We start from the raw sequence: 10,238 nt of genomic DNA, 5'->3' as shown, positions 1-10,238 counted from the left end.
TGTGCGTGTGTGTGTTTGTTTTGGGAATCAATGCTCCACCCTTATCATTATGTGTGTGTATGGTGGGAATCAATGATCCACCTTCATCACTATCACTATGTGTGTGTATATATATGCTAGGAATTAATGCTCCACCCTTTTCGTCACCATGATAGGTTGTTCTGCTATTTTGTTAGGGTTCCTATAGATATGAGAAGCCTAGATGAGGAATAGCCATTGTATTGAGAATCTTGGCATCATCTAATTCCCAATTTTGTACATAATGGACATTGCTCATGTATGGGTGGATGGTTAGGAAATGCATCATGTATATTGGCACCATGCCAAGTGGAATGCATATAAGTGGGGGGTCGACTACCACCTAGTCCTCGGGTTTTGTGGGCACCAAACAAGCACCCGGAAAACCTCGAATGGGTCTACACACCAAGATGTTAAGTTGATTGTTCAGTCTAAAATATGGTCCTAATGGGGTTATGTATAGTGGGTTCCTGACATGGGCTGACCTATGACCTTTGATGGGTACTATATATCTAGAAACATGGCAAACTCCATATTCATACTATGATCTTACTTCACTTTGTTATATGTGTGCTTCATATGTCCTTATTGTGCATGTCATCCCTTGTCCAGAGTCTACCTCGATCATTATCAAAGCTCCCATAGGTGGACAGTCTTTATTTTGTAATTCATTCTCCTTGCTAGAGTGCATGGGTGGACATAATTTATTTTGTAATTCAAAGCTCCTTGCTGGAGTGAGTGGGTGGATAGACTTAGGTTTATAAATCAACAAATTATTCTCCATGGTGTGACCTATGGGGTACTTGGGCCAACATGGACTTGTTTTAGAGATTTTAAGCCTTGGTTGAGAAGGAGAAAAGTGAGGCGTTTGATCACTTCCATAGACTTTAATCATTGGTTGAGAAGGAGAAAGGCATGAAAATAAAATGCCCGAGATCACATAGTGGGGAAGAAGTTTTTTTTAGGAGTTCAGTTTTTTCTTGAGAAAGGAGAAAAATAAGTGATAATTTACATCTGGGGGTAGATTTTGTAATAGAATGGTGTTGTAGAAATGAAAAATAGGCACATTGTAGAAGTGGCACATCCATGCTATTTGAAAAGAATATGTTAGATTATTTTTTGGGTAGAAGCAATAGCAATTACTATTTATGTTTATATTATGAATAAGACCCCCACTACAACTACATCAACTATTGTTACAACTAATGTTTACATTATAAACAAGACCCTCACTATAACTGTTCATGTGGTATAACACTTGAACAATTATAGTCAGTAGAAGCAAAAGCAATAGCAGCAGACAACTATTGTTTACATTATGAACAAGACCCCTACTATAACTGTTCATGGTATAACACCTAAATAGAAGTTTACAAGCATTAAACTAGATGTGTCTCACTTAAAAGTGTTTGGAGGAATTTCATATGTGAAGTGAGAAAAAAGTTGGATCCAAAGGTAGAGAAATGCATCTTCATTGGTTATGCCTTGAAGTAGAAAGGTTATAAATGTTATTTGTTAATAGTTTAACATTCTACCTCACAAAGCACGAGAGAAGAAGAAGAGAGGGCATGCAAGGGACGAATTTGGTGATTTGCCCTAGGTTAACCCTATTAGCGTTAACTCTGGATGTGAGGCCACTAGGGGCTCACTGGTGGACACTCTCTTTGTGTAACCCAAAGAGAGATCGAAGCAAGCTAGGTAGGAGCAAGAGGGAAGGAGCTATGGAGAGCTCAACCTCTACCTCATGCCAATCATATGCAAACAAGACAAGGTGGAGAGAAATGAGAAGGGAGTGAAGGAGAAAAGGGAAAGCAACACCATTCCTATTCACATACAGCAACAATCACAAGCAAGCCACCATAAGAGAGAGAGAGAGAGAGAGAGAGAGAGAGAGAGAGAGAGAGAGAGAGAGAAGGAAAAACTCAATTGAGACAAATGGGATTGTCTGTTTTCATATTTCATAAAATTTCTTATATACATGAGCTCATATTTACAATGTCCGGTCGCCCAATTACAAATGGGGGCCCAAAACTACTCTTTTTAGTTTATCTAGCTCTATGTACTTCAATTCCATATGATTGGCATTACACAAGCCATAAGCTTGGTCATCCCATGTCTCACTTACAATTGGCTCTTAGCGCGATTACAAAAAGATGAATTACAAAGGAAGTATAGTAGCCAAGCCAAAGGTCATGTTAACCAGAGTGGTTAACATACCCCCTCCCAATTCCAGGTCCGTCCTTGGAACTGGTCAAAGAAGTTATCTGTAGTAGATAGAGTACGTATGGATGAAGTCGTATCACAAGGTAGGAGCGGTAGGGGCACGATGGATGACACGGTAGCTCATCCAGAAGGTCATCTCCATCATGTCTTCAAAAGTTTGGAGCCTCCAAGGAGGCATCCACATGACTTGTTTGTAGTAGCCAAGTAGTCGCTTGAGTGTGGGTCCTTTGTTGATATCGAAGGCGAGGCCTTGGGATCCCTCGAAGTAATGGTCCCATGTTGGGAAGGACTCCAGCAAGGTGATGACGAGGTTCAAGAATCGAATTGTAGCAATCACCAGTGGGTCGAGGACTTGGTCATAGTGGTAGATGAAATCATGGAAGTGCCTGACCACCAGGATTCTTCAGTGTATATGAATGTTGTAGTGATGGGGGTTCGAACCAGGGAAAGTTGAATTGCAACTTTGGGCATCTCTACCTCCTCATCTGAATCCTCAGCACTGATGAGGAACGCAAAAGTCGCAAGCCACGAGAGGAACCTAGTTCCTAAATTTTCCTTCCCCCAACCTCTTCACCTCTTGCTTATTGAAGGTACAGTAAGCTCCTGCAGGGATGCAGATGTCGATGAAGCGTTCAAGGCACTGGATGCAGGGGTGGGCATATTGTTGAATGTACTTAAGTAGCTCAACATGCACCCATCGATCATTGGGGCAATGGGGAAAGGAGATGGAGTGGGGAGCCAAGTATTGCTCCAAGTATGCAATATGTGTCTCATAATGTTGGGACGCAAGGGTGAACGACTTTTCAAAGTTGACTTCACGAGAGAACATGACAAAGAGCTCGCTCTTGCCCACCCACGGGGTGGTGGAGAGAAACTCACAGAAGTTGTCAAAGTGGGTAGCCATGTGAATGCAAAGAGATAGTGTGAGCTCGTGCTTGGTTTCTATCGCGTGAAAGAAGGCACCTTTGGCTATTTATAGTTAAAATTTAAAGGTTTTCCTTTTCACACTAGACCGCTAGACAAAAAAATTACAATTTGTAAAAAAATTAAGATTTCAATGAAATAAAGACGTTAAAAAAGAGCTTGCTACAAAATTACAAGCATATCGTCTAATCTAAAATTGTTATAATATCTTCATTTTTTACCCCTCTTGTGACATTTACTTCATGTTGATCTCCATCTCCTTGTTGACTTGAAAGCTTGTCATTACCTTCACCTCGATCCTGAAACTCTTGCCCCTCACGTGCATCAAAACAAAGGCTATTTTTCCATATACTCAGTTCATCTTCAAGCTCTTCCACATGCCTACTATGTGTTGGTAGGGCTATGCACCTTGCTGCTGAAAATTCAAGGTCCCCCATTTGCCATGATTCTGAGACCATGGTTGTCCCCTCCTTACGCTTCCCAATCTATAAAAATATAGAAAGTGGCAAAATAACCAAAAAGTGTAAGGGTTAACTCTAGGCATGCAGTGGAATCAGATATACCTTTCTTCTCATCAACTTGAAACTTGACTCTTCCACATTGTCAAAGCCCATGATGCTAAAATGTTGACGCAGGTCTGTTAGGCTCCAATGCTTGCTTGCTGCCACTCGCTCAATCCATCCATTTTGCATCATCACAGCTACCTCAATAGGCATAATTTCTTCTTCTAAGGCTTGAAGTGAGATCCATGTCCTGTGCTTTTGCATCCATCTTTGGTAGTGCAGACTCATGTACAAAATAGAGTGTGCCTTCAAGAACCTGCAAGACACTATAGAATCTACTACATTGCACTTGTACACATCACCTTGATGTGACCCCTCATTAATCTCCCAACCCTCTCCTAGTAGTCCTTGAATGAGGTCAGACCGTACCTCCTTACAAATATACATTATTTTTGTTTGGTGCATTGGCATGGAGTTGAACATGTGCACAAAATAATGTAAAGGACAAAACCAATTTAGCCCTACTGACCTAGATGCCTTTGAAAACTTGAGTGATGTCTTGATATCCCTTACCATCTTAAACTTTAAGCATAAGATGGTCCAAGCATCAGGTTTGGGCCATTCGAGATTGTTAAGAGGGGGGTTGGGGATCTCTTCTAGCTTGCAAATAAACCTGTTTTTTTATCTACAAAATATGAGTGAAAAAAGAAAAAGATATTGTTCTCTGTACGAGATCACTTGGGCTTTGAGATACAAACATTGCCTCTCCAATGGATGCATGCATAGCATAGAAAACTCCAGTGAGGCTTTGGAGTGGTTGTTCCTCAACATAATTAGAGGAAAAAATATTTGCAGAAGAGAGACATAAGAAAATGGAGAATCATATGAAAATTTGAAATAAAAAATCCAATATTAGCATGTTGTTAAAGCTGTGTTTATGTTACACTGACAATTTGAAGGAAACCTTGGTCGTTGGCCTTGAATGTACAGGTCTCCAAGGGTATACACATGTTGCACTATGGCAACCAGTCCTTCCTTCTTAGTATGCTTGAAGCCTTGTAGTCGCACCTTCCAATGATGTAGCATATTCCCGAGTTCACGCACTCGATGTGGTCCCTTAGAGCTTGGCTGCATGTAGACCCAAGCCCCAACCTTGAATCTTGTTGGAGCCCAAACTCCATTCTCATCTCTTGTGTTATGCAGCACAAGCCCTTCCACCTTCTCCCTAGGTCTTCTCACATTACTGGAAGAGGCCATGGTGGTAAGAAAAGAGAAGAAGGGAAAAGAAAAGCTTGTTTTACAACAGAAGAGTGGAGGGGAGAGAAAGTTCAGGGTTTTCAGTGCAGCAATGGAAAGCTTAAAAGAGGGTTAGAGTTTGAGAATAGGCTTCCTCAACCTAGAGTAGACTAAAGAGGGATAGAGTTTCTGCAGCAATGGAGAGGGAGGAAGCTTGAGAGAGAGAGAGAGAGAGAGGGATATTGAGAGGGAGGGAGCTTGAGAAGGAGAGAGAGCTTGAGAGGGATGAAGTTTCTGCAGCAATGGAGAGCTTAGAAAAGGAAGAAAGAGGGAGAGGGAGCTTGAGACTGAGGGAGCTTGACAAGGAGGGAGAGCTTGAGAGGTATGGAGTTTCTACAGCAATGGAGAGCTTAGAAGAGGAAGAAAGAGGTTCAAAATGAGTTTTCCAAACCTAGAGTATGTTGGGGGGAAGTTTGAGAGGGAAAATACCTCGGGGGGGTCACTCTATGTAGAATATCCCTATCGCGTGCGTTCAAGGCCTATATTTTAAATCCCTTATCTGTGAGTTTTTTAATCCATATAATATCCCCTTTTCTTTATGAATCTGTAATTTTTTTTGGAAAAAACTTTAAATCATACCCTTATGTAAATATATTTCTATAAGTTTCATAAATTAAAAATATGCTTCTGTTGAACTCACGTGATATTCACATTTTTTTGTGAGCGACCCCCCCGAGGAAAATACACTTTTGGGAAAAAAAATTTTATTTTTTATTTTTAGGGTTTTTCATCTGCGCGATTCTAGGTGGGGGACCTCTAAGTTTGCGCCCAAGAGGTAGGAGGACAAGAGTAGTAATTAGGCCCCTTTAGCAAACCAAAGCCTAGGCCCCCTAGGGTCAAAGAAGTCAAGAATGTGCACCCAGCCCTCTTCCTATTGGTCCATTCCTAATCAAAAGTTAATCCAAGAGGTCCTCTTTGGGTCCAAAAAATTCCTAATGGAATATGCATGTCTGTGATTCTTGCCAGTTTGGAAAGCAAGCAAGGTTGCCATTTCTTAAAGAAGGCAACATGAGTAGCAGGCCACTTGAGATAGTTCATAGTGATATATGGGGTCCTACACAAAACCCATCCATTAAAGGTAGCTTGTATTATATATGACATTCATTAATGATTTCTGCAGAATGACTTGGATTTACTTTCTCAGAGGGAAAAGTGATGTGTTGGGAAAGTTTATGGACTTCAAAGCTTTTGCAGAGAAGCAATATGGATCTTGGATAAAATGTTTGAGGACAGATGGAGGTGGTGAATACACCTCACATGCTTTTGAGAATTTCTTGAGAAAGCATGGCATAAGAAGGCAGCTAACTTGCAGGTACACACCTCAGCAAAAATGGTGTTGCTGAGAGGAAAAATAGAGTCATTTGGAATGTGGCCAGGGCAATGCTCAATGAAAAGAGCATGCCAGACTATTATTGGGCAGAAGCGTGTGCCACAGCGGTGTATGTACTTAATAAGACACCCACAGTAGCCATACATGGAAGTATGCTTGAGATGCATCTTTTGAGATGCATCTTACAGGTTTTAGGCCAGACATTGGACACCTCAAAGTGTTTGGTTGCATAGCTTATGTGCATGTGCTAGATGAGAGAAGGAAGAAGTTGGATCCTAAGGCAGAAAAGTGCATTTTTGTTGGGTATGCACAGGATCGCAAGGCATATACATATTACAATCCACAAACTAGGCAAGTGGTTATCTCACAAGATGTGGTGTTTGATGAACTTACTAGTTGGTACAAGGCAAAAAATGAGGGTGTCATTGATTCCGTTGATGCTGATGTTCATGTAAACTTGCCACAAGCAAGTTCTCTTTCTATGTCTAGGCCAACAGAGTCCTACAGTAGTGTGACGTGAAAAATTGATATCTTTCATTGTCAATTTTGTGCATATTTTGATGGTTTCTCAATGGTAATAAGGTGGAAGCTTGTCCAAGAAGATTGCGGCACCCACAATGGAATAACGGTGTGGTGATGCAGCGGCTTGCCGACTACCCCGATAACAGCATTGTATCTTCAAATATAATGGTTTTACTTGATTTAGGGTGCACACATTGTAAATGCCACAAGTATGCTTGATAAATACTTTGGTATGGTAGATGGGCTAGTGATGTGGAAAATAAAAGTGGGCCTTCATGCTCACATGGATTTTAATTGTATTATTAATATGGTATTCACCATAAGGCAACAAGTTGGGGAGTGTGGAAGGCATGTGGAGGAGTGTGTGTAGGTGCATAATTGGGAAAGATTCTTCTAGAATGCCTACATGGAAGAGGAGAATTCTGCCATGTGTAAGTGGGATCTCCACCTACACGTCACTTAGGCTTGGCTATTATCTCATCACACTCTCAAAGTAAAAAAGTCTTCAATTTAATAATCAATAGAAGACTTCGCCTAAGAGGACAATTGATTGTGACCTCTACCCTTATGTCACTGAAGGGTTGAAGATTTTTATGTTGTAATTTGTAACAATGAAAGAGAGGGTGATTCTCCACCTATAAAAGGAGCCCTCCTCTCCCTTTCAAATCAAGGAATGAGCCTCCTCAATTGAGCATTTTATGTCATTGCCATTCTCTTATCTTTCAAACCCCTATTCAAACATTCTCTTTACATGTGAATGTCTCATTTAGCATTAGCTCCTCATGCTTAACCCAATTTTGGGCCTCTTTGATGATTCATGATAAGTGGGATAAGGAGTTATTATCTTGGCGGGCCTGTGACTTCTCAAGGTAGCCCTTGCCTTATTGCCGCTCTCCTTTGGAGGTACCAATGGTTTTAGCGGTAATGAGCATGTGGAAAGACTTTGGGGACCATAGGTAAATCTTTACGATTGTCCGTTGAGCAATGTTAACCCTTACCCTCTAGCTTGAATCATGAAGGAGATGAAAGACAAGAGGCTATGTGAAAATTGAGGTTTCATACCAAGAGAGAGAAGTGCAGTTTTTGTGGTCCAATACCCAAATTTCAACCGGTAATTACTCATCACTCGGGTGTTGGTTTCTTAAATTGATCATATGGCTAGGAATCTCTTTCTATGCTCTTTTCACTCATGTAACTAATTTCTTAATCCCTTACTTCATTGATGATGAGAATTTCTCCCAAAGTTGCTAATTTTTAGGCGAATTTTGGCAGTTTTATAGTCTTGTAGTAAAATGCTCATAACTTTTCGCTCGGTTGTCCGTTTTTGAAAGTTTTTATATGGGCGCGAAGATCTCTTCAAGCTCTACGCACCTATATAATCTCTTTTTTGCACAGCCTATATGGATTTAAAACTGCAATTCTCTTAGAATTTTGGCAGTTTTATAGTCTTGCAGTAAAATGCTCATAACTTTTCGCTCGGTTGTCCGTTTTTGAAAGTTTTTATATGGGCGCGAAGCTCCCTTCAAGCTCTACGCACCTATATAATCCTTTTTTTTTGCACAGCCTATATGAATTTAAAACTGCAATTCTCTGTGTATCTCTGTTTTTATAGAATTTTGACAGTTTTATAGTCTTGCAATAAGATGCTCATCACTTTTCGCTCGGTTGCCCATTTTTGATAGTTTTTTTATAGACGCGAAGCTCTCTTCAAGCTCGACGCATCTATATAATCCTCTCTTACACAGCCTATATGAGTTTAAAACTGTAATTCTCTGTGTATCTCTGTTTTTATAGCTTTTTGGCCATTCTTTCTTCTTAATCATGATTAATTCCTCCTAATCTCTTATCAAAATGCAAACCCCATGTGTCTTATCCTCTTGTAAGTGATTGCTATATTCATTTGCTTTAATATGTTCCAACCAAATCGCCCAATTCGAATAGATGAACCTTACCAATATTCCCCGTATGTTTCCATTCACATAATCCTGAGTCAGAAGATTTTCTTCCAACAAAGAATCGCCCTCTTGTTTGGAGCTGCAAGACTGGCAGAAATTCTTGCTTCTCCGGAGCCTTTTATCTTCCCTTCCATGAATTATGATCTCACCTTTGTGTTGTATATCTTTATCTTAACCTAGGGAGAGAAAGGGAGGTGAGGAGGCTGTGAGGTTTCATACAAGTGTGTTTTGATTCTAAGAAGTGACCGAAGTCCAAACCCCAACTTCGTGTCACATCTTTTGGTGGAGGCGGCGGGCAGGTTTTACTTAGAATTATCAACCTCAAGGTCCCGCATGATTAAAGAAAAGTTATTTTGAAACAAGTAAATTTCCCTTGTTGCTACTCATCTTTTGGTGCAAGATGTTCAACATTCCGGTGTTCCAAGGATCAGAAGGAGAAGACCCGGGGAGTTATCTCCGAGAGTTTAACCGAGCATGCCACTTGACGGGTTGGTCTATGAAGGAGAGGGCAAAAATACTTCCACATTTCTTGGAGGGTGTGGCCTTAACTTGGCATGAGGCTTTGCCAGAGGAGTCCAAGAATGATTGGGAAAGGTTGACCAAAGCAATGAAGGAGAGATTTGGGACAGTGGAGTTGCCAAATGCTTTACTATTGCAATTGGATCAAATTTTCCAAAAGGATGGAGAGTCAGTTTCTGCCTTTTCAGTGAGGTATGAAGCCTTATTCATCAAATATCAACAAGCTGCTTTACATGTTGTTGCTTCTTCTTCTTCACCTTCTATGGAAGATTCAAAGAGTTCTTTAGCATTGGAGCACCTTAAGATGAGCAAGTTTATCAGGGCTTTGGATCCCCGCTTGCACAGAAAAGTTCTTAGCAAAGATCCCACTAATTTTAAAGAGGCTCTTCGTATTGCTTTGAAGAAGGAGGCCACTCTTCATATTGAGTCCACATTCCAATCTTCTCCGAATGTGCCAACCCCACCACGAGTAGAGATAGCCTCAACATCTCAGGTACAAGCTCCATCCTTGGATCATAACATTGCACAACTTATGGCAGAATTTGCTGATTTGAAGTTACACTTAGTCAATGCAAGGCCACCTAGGGTTCCACGAGCTGAGGATAAACCTGGGGATAGAAGTAGTGTAACATGCTATGAATGTCAAGAGAAGGGGCACTATCGCACTGAGTGTCCAAAGTTGAGGAAAAGTGAGAATAAAAGTTTAGCACTTTTAGAAGAAATATGCTCAGAAGAAGAGGAAACATTGATGCCATTAATGGCAAAAAGGGGTCGTAAAACTAGAAGCCAGGAAGAAGAAGAAGAAGAAGATAAATTTGAAGAAGAGGAGAAAAATAAGAAGAAGGAGAAGTCGTCCAGGAGAAAAATTGGACAATCTGACTTTCCTCTTAGACAAGGATCTCTTAGTTATGACCTCTTAACAGATCTTAGAGAGAAAACAGCACAAAT

This window comes from Cibotium barometz, chromosome 1 (assembly GCF_041138505.1).
Source record: "Cibotium barometz isolate CiBa-2024 chromosome 1, ASM4113850v1, whole genome shotgun sequence".
Taxonomy (NCBI): Eukaryota; Viridiplantae; Streptophyta; class Polypodiopsida; order Cyatheales; family Cibotiaceae; genus Cibotium; species Cibotium barometz.
The sequence above is the reverse complement of the archived record's forward strand: the minus strand, read 5'-3'. Positions refer to the sequence as shown.